Source organism: Artibeus jamaicensis, unplaced genomic scaffold (genome assembly GCF_021234435.1).
Source record: "Artibeus jamaicensis isolate MK-2021 breed Jamaican fruit bat unplaced genomic scaffold, CSHL_Jam_final scaffold_833, whole genome shotgun sequence".
Taxonomy (NCBI): domain Eukaryota; kingdom Metazoa; phylum Chordata; class Mammalia; order Chiroptera; family Phyllostomidae; genus Artibeus; species Artibeus jamaicensis.
This window is the reverse complement of record NW_026522056.1, coordinates 19565172-19579413: the sequence shown is the minus strand read 5'-3', so window position 1 is coordinate 19579413 and position 14242 is coordinate 19565172.

Below are 14242 nucleotides of genomic sequence, written 5' to 3'. Positions count from 1 at the left end.
TAAAAGAAGACAGGCAGCTAAATCGAGGGGTAGTGGAAGCCCATAAGGGAATATCTTCTGATCGTGAAGCACATTATGGTCTTCAATGGCAGGCACTTTATGAGACAAAAAAATCAATATAAGCATTACATTTGCAAACTTAAGTCGGGGTTATTGTTTCATTTGTTAAGGTTTTGGACCACAGAGTAGAAACAGTTCAATGAACAATCCAAGTCAAGCTAATCTTCCTGAGATTGTCTGTTTATTCAAAACATTAAATTTAATTGGCTTTTTGAGACATTACTCTTTCCTGTCCATCTTGGTTGTCTTAACACTAACCACCACCTTCCTACTGATTTCTTTTGTTAGATGCCTTCAAGTCTTGTGAGTGAAGTTAATGTGTATTTCTGCTATCACCGCTTGGCTTACTGATAAGCAACAGCTCCAAACATTTCCCCAACCCCCAAATATATTTTATTTATTCTGAGTATATATTCTTACCACATGTATCTTTTTCTCTTTTGAAAAATAATCTCAGGTATTTGTTATAATCTGGTTCCAAACAGGAAGGATTATACTGTTTTAGATTTTCAGCTTTCAATTATTATACTTTAAAAAGCAAGTGAAAAGAAAACGGTAATTGGTAGCTATCAACTGTGTGATTGCCTCTCTTTTTGGTTTGCCACTGGTAGTGTGCAGGAGAGTGGTTGAGCTTTTCATCCAGCAGAAAGAAAAATAAATGCATTATAGCTTCTTCTGACTGTTCTGGGCACTTGAAGTTCCCTGGAGAACTTTGTGTTTGTTGTTTATTTCACTTAATCTTTCTCGAGTGGGACTAGGCGCCGTGTGCTTTCTCATTAATCCTCCCAGTGGCTCTGCGGTGCCCCTTTGTTGAGGAGTTTGGGATTATTTTCTCTTCAAAGAGCCACAGCCAGAAAAATGACAGAATTGGATGTGAACCAGTGCCCCCTTGTAAGGTGACGATGATAATAATAGTATTCATCTCCTAGGTCATTAGGGTTCACGGAGCCAATACAGGCAAAGCCCATAAAAAGATGCCTGGCACAGACTTGGCCCTTCATAAGTGACAACTGTAACCCATGGGTGGTCCCATTCAGTTCTAAGAAAGAGAAACCTGAGTTGTATTTTCAACTATTCTAAAACAACAATCTCTGAGCACTCACAATGGGCCACTGACATAGAATATTCTGGGTACTTACTAAAAGGAAAGTTCCTGGATACTACCCTAGACTTTGTCATTAGAAACTCTGTAAATGGAGTTTAGGACACTCAATTTTCAGCAAGCCTTGCTTCAAAAATTTTGAGCACACTAAAGTTTGAGAAGCCTTCTATACTCTAGTCAGATTTATCTGCATAGTTGATGATGTGATTTTTAAAGGGGAGCTGTAAATAGTTAAAATTTTTAATAATAGTAGAAATGATGAGGGAAACAAAAATTTACCTTTGTTTACTGATATGTCATTTGGATTTTTATAATACTGTAAGTTAAACACCTAGGGTAATGTGATCAAGATTCTTACCCCCCCAACTTATCATTTTTATCACATCTATATTTAAATATGTGTTCTAACAGTGGAGCATGGGGGAAATATCACTGTAGTCTGAGCTTTCCTACATCCACAAGTCAACAAGAATTTCCAGGTTTCTGATCGTTAGCTCTCCTAAATCATCGAGAATGACAGAGGTGTGGGTCAGGAACTGCTTTCTCTGTTGCTCTTAGACCCGTTTAAACACAGTCACACAGCAGTGTTTTCCATTACCTAGGTCAAGGGGAACTGGAGAAGCCTGATCACTAAAACTACGACTAACAGGAAATGACCAGTACACAGTGGAGCAAGCAGTAAGCTAGAATGAAGGGGAGCCTTCAAGTGCCTGGTCAGGTACACCTTTTAGCAGCCAGCAGTGTCATGGCAAATCTTAGGTGCAAAGGAGGGTCTGTAATACGTCACACACCTCTCCTCCCTCAACCACTAACTTGCTTCCCTTCTTTCCATTGTTTCATCTCTGTTTTCTTACTGTAACAGGGTGCAGCCAGGAGGGGGGCCCCAAAAAGGGATTTGGAATGGGGTCCAGAACTCAAGGTGTCTAGGAAATATTAGAAAGACATATGTCTTTCCCACATTATGTCCCATATAATGTCACACACCCACACAGGTGTGAGTTGGGGGAAAGGATAAATGGAGCAAGGCCATTGAGAGCTGTTTTGCATAGTAACAGCTTTGCAGCTAACCTCTGGCGTGGTCATTTAACATATCTATATCCTTTAACAGGTTTCATAGATATGTTGAATAGCTGTGGCCATGCTTTAAGCCAGGGAGAACTGAGTGAGTTCCACCCAAGAAGTAGCTGAGAAGTTACTCCCCCTGTTTACAGTGCCTGTGTGAGAGCTCAGAGATAACTGGTTCCACACCATGGAACCACACCCACTCATCTCCAAGCTTTCAGGATGGCACAGCCCAGGAAAGCTGGAAGGATATGGCAGTGGGGAAAGTGTAGCGGATTGTGGGAGGAGTCGGAAATGGGGCTGCAGAGGAGGATTGGCTTGGGGATTTAAACCCAGACACGGCAGCCATTGAGAAAGCCATGGGCTTCTGGCAGAGTGGGAACCCCTGCAGCCATCTAAAGGAGAGAGAGCCATGAGCCTTCCCCAGAATGGGGACCCCTGCAGCTTTAGTAGGGGGAACCACCATTTGGCTTTAGCAGAGAATTGCCACTTGGCTTTGGCAGAGTGGTGACCCCCCTCTCCCTGTAGACCCCTGCAGCTTTGGTAGAAGAGGACCACATGGCTTTGGGGTGCTCCCTTTTGCCACATGGCCTAGGAAGCAGGAGAGACTTTGCCTGGAAAATGGGTACAAAGAACTCTTGCCAGTAGGCCATGAGAAGGTGCCACATAGCTTTGGATTAATTAGAGATCCTGCCTGGATGGCGACACAGCTGACGGTGCCAGCAACCTGAAACATGGATGTGTGCTTCTTTTCCTGAGTTACGGTACCCTGAATTAGGGGAAGGGGGGAAGGAAGCACTGTGGGCGTCTGTGGGTATCCAAAAGGACTTTGATATTTTGGTGAGGATGTTGGGTCACTACTTTAAGTCTGTATAGTATTAAATAAACATTTCCTTTTCACAAAACTCTGGCATTGAGAAATGTCTTTCCTATAAGGCAGCAGACATAACAAACCTAGTGGGGGGAAAATTGTATATTGTACCCCCATCCCGTGTTTGGTAACAATACCTCACCTGTAACATCATTTAATTTAAAAAAGACCATGCCAAAATGTTTAGTTGCTTTATTTAAATAAGAAAAATATGCATTAGTAAGCCCAGATAAGGTCAAGTTAAAGGAGTTCATCATCACCAAGCCCTTATTATATGAAACATTAAAGGGACTATCTAAGAAAAAGAAGATAAAAAATACGAACAATTAAATGACAAGAAACTCATAACTTTTAACAAATGAACCTAAAAGAAAAGAAAAACAAAGAAAACAAGAACTAAGCAAACAATCAGAACAGGAACAGAATCAGAGAACAGGAATAGAACAGAGGGAGTTCAGTGGAGAAGGGGAAGGAAGGAATAGGAGAGAAAAGGTACAGGGAAGAAAAAGCATAGTTAATAGTCATAAAATAGAAGGGAAAGATAAAAAAGTGGCATAGGAAACAGAGGACTCAAAGAACTTATATGTATAACCCATGGACATAAACTAAGAGTGGGGGATGCTGGAGGGTTGGGGGGACAGGGTGGGAGGGGATAGAGAGAAAAATTGGGAAAACTGTAATAGCATAATCAATAAAAAATACTTCAAAAAGGTTTATATCTGTTATCCTATTATTTTACATACCTACAAGTCAATTACTTTTTAGCTAAAATAGCCTTACTGATCCAGTTTAGACATTTCAAATGCATTATTTCAAACATAATGCAAGGCACACTATTCAGAGGGCTAGATTAACTATCACATAATAACATAATGAGATCCTGCAACATCTTCGAAAGGCAGTCAAATTGAAGCTGGGTTTCTGGTGTAAATAATAAAAAAGTCAAAGAAACAGCCAATGAAAACACGATTTTCAATGCAAACTTGTGCTCTGGGTTGTAACGTGTATTTTTGAAATAATGGCTTCTGCTTCATATCCACAAAGTTCATGAAAGAAAAAGCATGATGCAATATGCACATTCTATCATATCAACATTGAAAAGACATTTTGTTGTCATAAAAACGTGTTTTAGATGTTTGAAAAATTCAATGTTGGGAGTATCCCATGGTGTGCCTCACAGGTCTTCTGGCATGTTTCATACCACACTGTGCTCATTATTGCCATCAGCTGGGGCTGTCTGTAGACACAGGCTTGGCTTGGAGTCTGGAACCATGACAAATACCAACTGACTTTCATCTACTGGACACGATCCAGAAACTCAAGGTGTTACTACTTTATTTAGCAGTCCAACCTCAAGGCAGTCCATGTGTTCCGCAGATTTTTAAAAATCGCACATCCAAGTATTCAAATGTTCTGAATGCCAAAGGGAAATGCAATTGTTACTATTTGGGGCATGAGAAAACTAAGTCCCAATATATATGATGCTTTTTTGAGGCAGGAAGAGAGATAGATCCTATATCCCAAATTTACCAGAACAGCGCCCATTTGTTTGTTGGAATGAAAGTGGAAAAAAATACACAGCATTTCTTTCCAAGGCTTAAAAGTGGAGCTGGAAATATCATTAGCTCTTATTGGGGTACAATAAATGCATGGTAATTAGGAAGGGCAGTTCTTGGCATTTCTTACACTGAACGTGGCCTGGTGCTGCTACTGTGTAGATGCCTCTTCCTTGCACAGGCTGCCCCTGACCCCAGCACCGGTGGGAGCACAGGGATGCACACTGGAGCCCTGCTCACCCTGAGGGTCCCTGACTATCCTCCCAAATGTCACATCTCAGTAGGGGAGGTATTCAGTGGCAGCTGATGTCCAACGTGCCATAGAGAAAAACCCTTTCACTAAAGAACTTACTCTAACTGTACGTATTGTCATGTCCCCTACTTTTGGAAATGAGTCCTAAAGTTAGCCAGGATGAATCACTTCTGCATTTACATTTCTCTTGATATACAATGTTTAAGATGTCTAAACTTCCAAAATGCAAATAAGATGTGTGACAACTATGGCAAAAAAAAGTAACATGAGCTAACATTGTCTGTACTTACTATGTTCCAAACACTTTAAGTGCATAAAGTAATTTATAAACTAATCTTACCAATAGCCCTATGAGGGGGTAGCTAGGTTATTCCTATTTTACAGATGAGGAACTGGGACATGGAGAGATTAAATATCGTCACCAACCCTGACTATATGCTTTTGTATATCAAGGTTTTCCTCCTATCTCTCTAAGGCATTTGGAAGTTACCTCTATTATTGCAGAAATTACTATCACATGCATCAATTGTGTTTACCTCACTGTTGCAGATTGAATGTTTGTGTCCCCAAAAATGTATGTTGAAACATAATTTCCCCAATATTATGACTCCAGATACATTTACTCATGAATGGGATTACTGCCCTTTTAAGAGAGACCTCAGAAAGACCTTCTGCCCCTTCTTCCATGTGAGGACACAGCCAGAAGATGCCCCTTTACGAAGCAGGAAGTGGGTGCTTACCAGACAACGAATCTGCCTACACCTTGATCTTGGACTCCCAGCCTCTAGAACTGTGAGAGACAAGTGTTTACTATAAGCCACCCAGTCCATAGCATTTTTGTTACAGTAACCTGAGCAGACTAAGCCAATTCCCTGACTAGACTGACTTTCAACAAGCAAGAATTAATTTGTGCATCCTTCTATTTCCAATATATGGCAGGGGGATTTAAATATAGTAGTGCTTAATAAGTATAACTGAATAAATGCCAGAAACTGATTCTAATTCCTCATCCAGATACAGGGGAAAAAATAAGACAACATCACAAAATAGTTGCGATGGTCAAATAAACCAGGAAACATAAAACATGCTTCGGAAACTACAAATTAATTTGCCCTGCACACTTAACTTACAGCAAAAAAAATTTTTGAGGATTTCACCTACCTAAAAACTGAATAAGCTCACATTAGGACTGTTCCAATAGCTACATTCATTTATTGAAGGCTGTGCCACAATTATCCCATTACAATTACTTTAATGACCATTCAAAATGCATGCACACAACCATTCTCCTTAACTATGTGAAGCCATTGGTTAAAACAGCAGAAAAGAGGTTCTAATCTAAGCAGATTAAGTTTATTCCAAATGAATACAACCCATTGTGCCAAACTATGTGTGAGTCACTGCTCTGCTTCTCATATGTTTCACTCACTTAAACAATCACAGGTGTTTTTTTCCCCTCCTATAGATGCTTAGTTTCCCAAGGACAAGAGCTGATATGCTCCTTCTTCCTTATAAGCAACCTTCAGTAATCCACATTTACAGTGATGGGCTACTTGGCTTCTTATCTCTGCACTCACCTAAATCACCTGCATGCCTCCTTCACTCCAAACCATGGGGCAAACTTTGGCCCAGACTGTAACCTACTCAACATCCTGAAGATCAACTCTGTTTTATCCCTGTACTCAGTCTGCTCTGCATTTGGTACTTTCGTTTCTCAGTTACTAGAATCCCTGATGTTAATTGCATGGTCCCATATTTCCTATTTATGGTACCGGTCTCTTCAAAGAGAAGAAGAGAACGGTACCACCCTTCAATTCACCTACCTTCCATGGAAAGGTTGCCAGGTCAGCCATATCAGTGGTACCTGTTCACTCATTGCCAACACTGGAACATTTGTTGCTTGATCTTTATATTCGAATATTCAAGGTTCTTGCAACAATTACATAACTTGGAAATTAAGGCAGGCTTGGGAGGTAGCTGGTACTCATTGTATACACTGACTTCTGTTCCATAGGAGCTCCCTTCTTTCTTCTGATTTTTCTGGATTCTAGGTATCTGCTCAGAACACAGATTCTCAAAGTTCTCTAAGATCCCACCATTAGGCCTAAACAAATAACAAATTTTCCCCGTGGTTGTGGGGATATACACATGTGTACGACATGCTCTTCCGCCTTGAGTGACGAGGTGTCATTAAGGCGTGAGCAGAAACTCAACACAAAGTCATATCTGCTCAGTGCTCTATGGGCCCCTTTAGATTCCTCCAACATACACTTCCTCGCTGCCTATAAAGTTTTTCTCCCAGACAGTCACATGGATCCTTTCACTGCCTCCCACAGACCTTTGCTCCATCAGCACATTTTCAGTGACACCCATTGACCAAGTTCTGTTAACCTCGTCTCCTATGCCAGCACTCTGATTCATTCCATTTCTGCTTTATTTATCTACATTACGATGATCACTTCCAATATACTTTATTCCTCTATTGTATTATTTTTTTCATTGTCTCTCCTCCCTACCAGAATGGAAGTTTCTTAAAAGCTAGAATTGTTCTTGTTGTTTTAATATTTTTTCCATATCTTTAGGATCTGAAATAAGCCTAGCATTTAGGGGTATACAGCCCCTAAATAAATTTGTTGAATGAAAGAATGAATGAATGAAAGAAAATCCAGGAATCCAGAATCACGCGAAGTCAAGAAGAAGAAATCTTTGAGAAGAGATTGCATTTAAGTGGATCATTTTTAAACATGCACAATTATGATAAAAAGAGGAAGGTTCTGAGGAAGGCTAAGATGCATTAAAATTATCACAAGTTCATACTCTTGCGAACATAACCGTCTCCCCCACTGTGAAGGTCTAAAACATAGTAACAGCCCAAGTATATAAGCTGCATAGGCAGAATGTCATCAAAAACCCCTAACTTGTTGTGGAGACCTGAAGTATTTCAGAAAGGCACATAGAATTGTGTCCAAAGGACATGAGGAATCTCTGAAGGTATTAAGAAGAAAAATTACATTAGATCCTATAAAAATACCTAAGCATATCATAAGGAATTTTTTTTAATCACAGAAAAATTAGAGTTCAAAAAGAGGCCAATTTGTGAGTTTAAATGGTGATAGAACAAAACGGATTTAAAATATTCTTTTTTATTTTTTTAATATTTTATTTATTTATTTTTTGAGAGAGGGGAAGGGAAGGAGAAAGAGTGGGAGAGAAATATCAATGTATGGTTGCCTCTTATGCATCCCCTGCTGGGAACTGGCCTGCAACCCAGGTATGTGCCCTGACTGGGAATCAAACCACGATACTCTGGTTCACAGGCCTGTGCTCAACCCACTGAGCTACACCAGCCAGGTCTAAAATAAATATTCTTAAATAATAAAAAAATACTCTCAGTGCCTACACAACTTAATTTCTCCTTCTCTTTTACTGTGCACAGAATTTTCCCCAGAAATAGTGTCACATACAGACGGGAGCAGTGATTTTCCCCAAAGTACATCTTAATGAACAAATGTAAAACCATATTCCACTTTTGCTTCTAAACCATGGCAAACATTGATGCTTCTGTCTGTTCCAGCTGATTCCCCTATAGGCAGTGTGGGGGGAAATACATGAACTACAAATTATGGCTCACCATGAATAGGACGCTTTCAGAAGAAATCAATATAATTCAGTTTCAATGAAAAGTGTACCTATGCACAATGGTAAAAAAAATCTATCTAATAAATCAAAGGCATGTCTGGCCACATAGTCTATCAATGGATAAACTGCAATTGCTTCTAGAACCCAAAGGACAAAACTTCAAAAATTTTATTAACTTGATGAAAATCTGCATGTGAGGCCTCATATGATCCACACATTAGGCTGTTCTCCAGGGCTGAGCCTTCGTTTTTGAGTCTGTAATGAATTTTAAAAAGTAAATTTTATATGTTGAAACTGACTTTCTGAGAATCCGGGAATTCTCAGTAATGAGAAGACATATCACTTCACCATATCAGAAAATATACTCTATTTTTAAAATAGCTTTAAATGGTTGAGGGAACAAACTCTATAGCTGATGGTAAATATTGCACACTGAACTTTTTCACAAAAATGGTATAGTACGTATTTTTTGAAAAGCCCACTATCAGCATCTTAGAAAAAAATATTATATTCATAAACAAATGAGGGGGGACTTGGTCATGCCAAACTCAAAGAAACTTTCAGATCCAATATATTTCTGAAGCAATTCCATTGATCTTTTACAACTCTTCCCAAAGACCAATTGTGAACACAATGACAATTAAAGGTCATTAATGTGAAGGAAGGACTGTATGAGAAAATGCAAACTACTTTCAGGACTATCTGCTTTTACACTCCAAAAGAACGCACACATAATAACAATAAACCTGAGCCAAAATACATGATGCCTGTTACTAGCAATTAACAGAACGGGGTTAGAAATTGAGATGTAAGAAAAACACGTGCTTACTTACTCAAATGAAACCTTTGTAGTTCGTCTACCGTAAGCCAGGCACAACTAAGACCTGATTTCAACATCTTAGAACAACAAATTACACATATTCAAAACAGTATTAGGATTTCTGACAGGAGCATTTGGTTCACATTTACTTGTATCTTATTTAGTTTCAAAGTGAGTATTAGAGCAATGCTGGCTAAAGTGCTTTCTGGCCAAGCTAATAACCCATTACAGCACTTAGGAGAATGTGAAAGCACATTCTCCTAAGATAAACTTCTCAGGATGCACAAAACACCTGGGAAAAATACAAAATCATCACAGTCATCCAGAAAGACGCATGGACCATAGGAACTAATAGGTGGTACTATTAAAATGTTGATTATTAATGTTCCCACATGATACTTTTCTCTCAGTAAGATCTGTTCAATTCTCCAGACATTCCCAGAAGCACAATATAAGATATTAACTAATGATGGGTGATAAAACTAGCACTTGGGCCACTAGATAATAAATGCCCCATTTTCTCTTATCAGTAAAGTAACGCACACCACCCATATACATCCTCCCCATTATTTTGTAAAAAATGCAAATTCTTTATTTGGTATACACATACATCTCTAGTAAGACAACGGAACTGTTGCTAGAGTGTAAACAAGTCAAACTATCAAGTTTGGATCTGAATTTATTAGAGAGAAGGGATAAGATGAAAAGAACAGAGATGTGCATGCTGAGAAAAATCACAGAAAACATCGTTGTGCCAAAATGCAGAGATATTCATCTTTACAGGGTGCCAAAAACCAAGCACTTGATCTCGCTGTTTCTCTGAGCCAAGTACTTACAAGTCATGTAATGACCAAAATACAACGTCCATCTCAAATTAAAAAGTCCCAAAACTGCAACACATACCTGTGGTTTGAGGAGTTCTGACCCTTGTCACACCCCTACAGAAAATCAACGACTGTTGAAGGTAGAATCCCAATTAAATCCTAAACTTCATAGTCTGTATGATGTTATTATGTCAATTTTCTTTTATAAATCACAAAACTTTGTGCTCTTAAAAAATTTAATCTTTTCATGATAAACTCTTTGTGCCATTGATAAATAGGATGAGACTTTTTTTTAGGAGGAAGAGTACCACATTTTCCTTTCCATGCCGGTAGGTTGAATTATAAAATTTGTGCAATGGTAAAGACAGTCACGGTTATACAATAGCAATGGCAGAATCTCTTTTCGTCCCATGAATATAAACATTGATGAAACAATTCTGCCTTTCAGTTTTCATCAGATGTTTCTGTCCTTGCAGCCCTTTATGAAAGGCCTTGACTTTGGTGTTGAGAATTCACTTGCATTCAGTGCTTTATAGATTCCATCAAATGTACAGATTACCTCACAGAAGTTTTCCGCTTAACTTCCCCATGCAGTATTTTTTTACAGTTACATTTTCCAAATGAGATTCTGTTTAACACTAATTTCATGAATATATGCTAAAAGACTTTTTAAGAATAAAAGAAAATACAATGAATAAGACTGCATTGGCAATATTATCTCCTTAAATTTATTTTTTAAACAAGGAAAGAAAAATTCATCAATGACGAGTGTATTGTGAATAAATAGAATTTAATAGATGGCAGATTCAGAACTCATAATAAGAAAAAATGGTTTTCCCCATTAATACATTGCAAGCCAGCCATACCTGGGGACCGGGGAAAGCCCTGTGAAGGAACATTTGCTGAAATACCACTCGCCTGTCAGCCACTGAGGCAAAGGACCCACTTGTCAACCTTCTGTTGTACTGATGTATGTCAGCAATTTATGTATGTATGATGTATGCATGTTCCCATGCATACCTACCTTTTTACTTTTGTGTTTCATATATTTTAAAGTGCATTTGTAATTCATAGCAAATAATTCTGCAAAACCTTTTTTACCCTATTGCTCTATGGTTAAAAGGAAGTTGGTTTGGTAAAAATGAAAAGAAAAATGTAACATGTTTCTCAAATTGTTAGTAAAAGATAAAAGATAAAGTTGATACTTAAAAGTAAAGACCATGGATTGTAGCCTCTATTTCTAAAAGTTGGAGTAAAACTATCCCAGAAAAAATAAAAATTGTTGGGCTTCACAGTAGTCTAATGACATATATTTGATGAGTACAAAATATGCAGCTTCTATACTCTTTTCCAGACTATATACTTATGTGAGATCAGATCCTCATATTACATTGAAATGGAAAATATGATACAGATAAAAACTCAGTCTTATGTCTGCTTTGAAAATTAAAAAAATGACCTGACTTCTAATATTTGACATATACATGATATAAATATCCTGAAGCACAGTTCTCATTTTAACATATTTTCTAGTAGTCATACTTCATAAAGTCATATAAAATGAAAGATGCTTTGCTTTCTCTTTATACAATTTAGCAATGAATATAAAATGAGATATTGTGGTTTTTGTGGCAAAGATTTAGGAAGGCAAATATGTTTGGAGATTGGAAGGAATGATTTCTTCAGCCTCATTCCCCTGTAGATTCCGAACTGAATAACAATAGAGGAGCAGAATGAATTATGAACAGATACAACCAGTACAAATATACATGGCATTTCTGCACAGGAGCCAGGGGGAATTAATTTAATGATACCCATGCTAGACAAGCATGAGACTTGGTCCCCAGTAAAAATGGGCCCCCTCGGATTTCTGTCCTGCATTGGATTCTCTGACTAAATTCATATCAGCCAGCCTGAGAAAGAAGGAACCCCAGAGGTGTGGCAAAAAGGAGGGAACTTTTCTTTCTTACCTGCTCTTTAATAGAAAAGATATGCCTAGTATTAGGGTCTGAGATAGGAACTCAGGGGAAAAAAGGATTTTGAAAATGTCTTGTACCAATTTTATTATAAATGATACAATGAATATGTTTTCACTTTTCTGTAATCACTACACCAGAGAAAAAGTATGGCATAAAGCTGTAATACTGTAATGTTGTCAACCCAGGCTGACTCTAAATCCTAGCTCTGATACTTATTGTTACAATTTCCTAATCTGTATAAAATATAAACCAATATAACAATTACCACTGTTTTGAAATCTAAAAATCTCTCAATAACAAGACAAAATTTCAAACACCCTAAAGAAGGAAAACCATAGCTAATTGTACTATGACACAAAGCTGTCTTAATGCTATGAATTTGTATTCTGTGTGCTATTGAAAAACTCTTAGAATTAATTACACATAGATGTTTCTCAATAGTCTATATGAAAAGGAAATACAAGCAACATAAAATTGGTTTAGATATTCCTATGACCTCATATTCAGATTTGAACTCTTTTGACTCAGTTCTTGAATTAGATTCACCTAAGTCTGAGTTTTTCCTTCCGGAGTCGTCTACTGTGCTATCAAAGGGTTAGATAGCCCAAGGTACGGCATATGGCAGAGCATTTCTTAATAGAAGCCTGTAAACCCAACCAATGCCATTGGTGCTGGGCTCCCAAACAGGCTTGGCAGTTATAGAACCTGCCTACTGACGACTCTGGCTCAAGGATCATTGTCAAATGGGGCAGCTCCCCCTATTATCAACCAACAACGATGTAGTTCTCAGGTATTAAACATGCTTTACTCTCCCAGTTCCTAATGCTGTGTGGTTTAAGGCTGATTTTGATAGTCTTACCTGTTCAGGTGATAAATACCATCATAACTGCTGCCTCTATGGATAGCAATTATATGAAACTGATTTTAAGACCTGTCTTGATTTTGGACGTGTTAACGTACGAAAAAGTATGCATCACTGAACTGGTGAAAAATAGCAGGGTTGTTATATGGGGTTAAATGAGTCAGGCCAGATACAGCCCTTAGCCTGGTGGCTCATACATTTAAAGTACACACCAAACGTGGTCAGCGGTGTCACTTGTAGTTAATCTAACACATGTGCACGAGCTCCAGCTGGTTAATTAGTTTAGGGAAATGTTACTCCACGAGTTCTAACAATGGAGAAAGTTCTTTGCAAAGTTAAATGTCAAATAAACCTCTCTGAACAGTGGCTTCTCTTCTGTTGCAAATTAAACTGGGGTGTTCACGAAAACAAGTATTTGGAGCCTCAACACCAATGAGAATCACTATTGGCACTCAAAAAAGTGGGAATTTTATAAAAGACAGAATTATTGTGCCTGTTCCTAATAATCTACCCTACATAAACAGGAAGAGCAAAATGGTGTTTTCCATTGAATTTATGGGTGTGACATTGGTTTACAAAACCATATGGGTTTCAAGTGCACAACTCAAGTGCACACTGCCCTGTGTGCCCATCACCCAAAGTAAAGTCTCTTTCCATCCCTATTCATCCCCCTGCCCACAGCTACCCCTGCTCTTCCTTCTCTCTTATCACCACACTGTTGTCTGTGTGTGTGTGTGTGTGTGTGTGTGTGTATATGTGTGTGTGTATATATATGTATATATATGTGTGTATATATATATATATATATATATATGTGTGTGTATATATATATATAGTTTTTTGCTTAATCCCTTCACTTTCTTTCATGCAGCCCTTCAACCCCCCACCCCGCTGACAGCTGTCAGTCTGTTCCATGCATCCATGCCTCTGGTTCTATTTTGTTCATTTCATTCCACCTATAAGTGGAATCATATGGTATTTGCCTTTTTCTCTGACTGGCTTATTTCACTTAGCATAATAATCTCCAAAACAGTTCTCAACTCTATACTCCTGGAGCAGAGGTATGGGAAACACATTGCTCAATGGGTCCATTATTTTGCTTTTGGTATCTTACGCTGAGATGATGATTGATTCCCCATCAGAAGTCTCCCATGGCCTGAGATCAGAAGGACAGGCAGACTAACTTTCACTCAGGGCTAGCAGCTGAAGTTCAC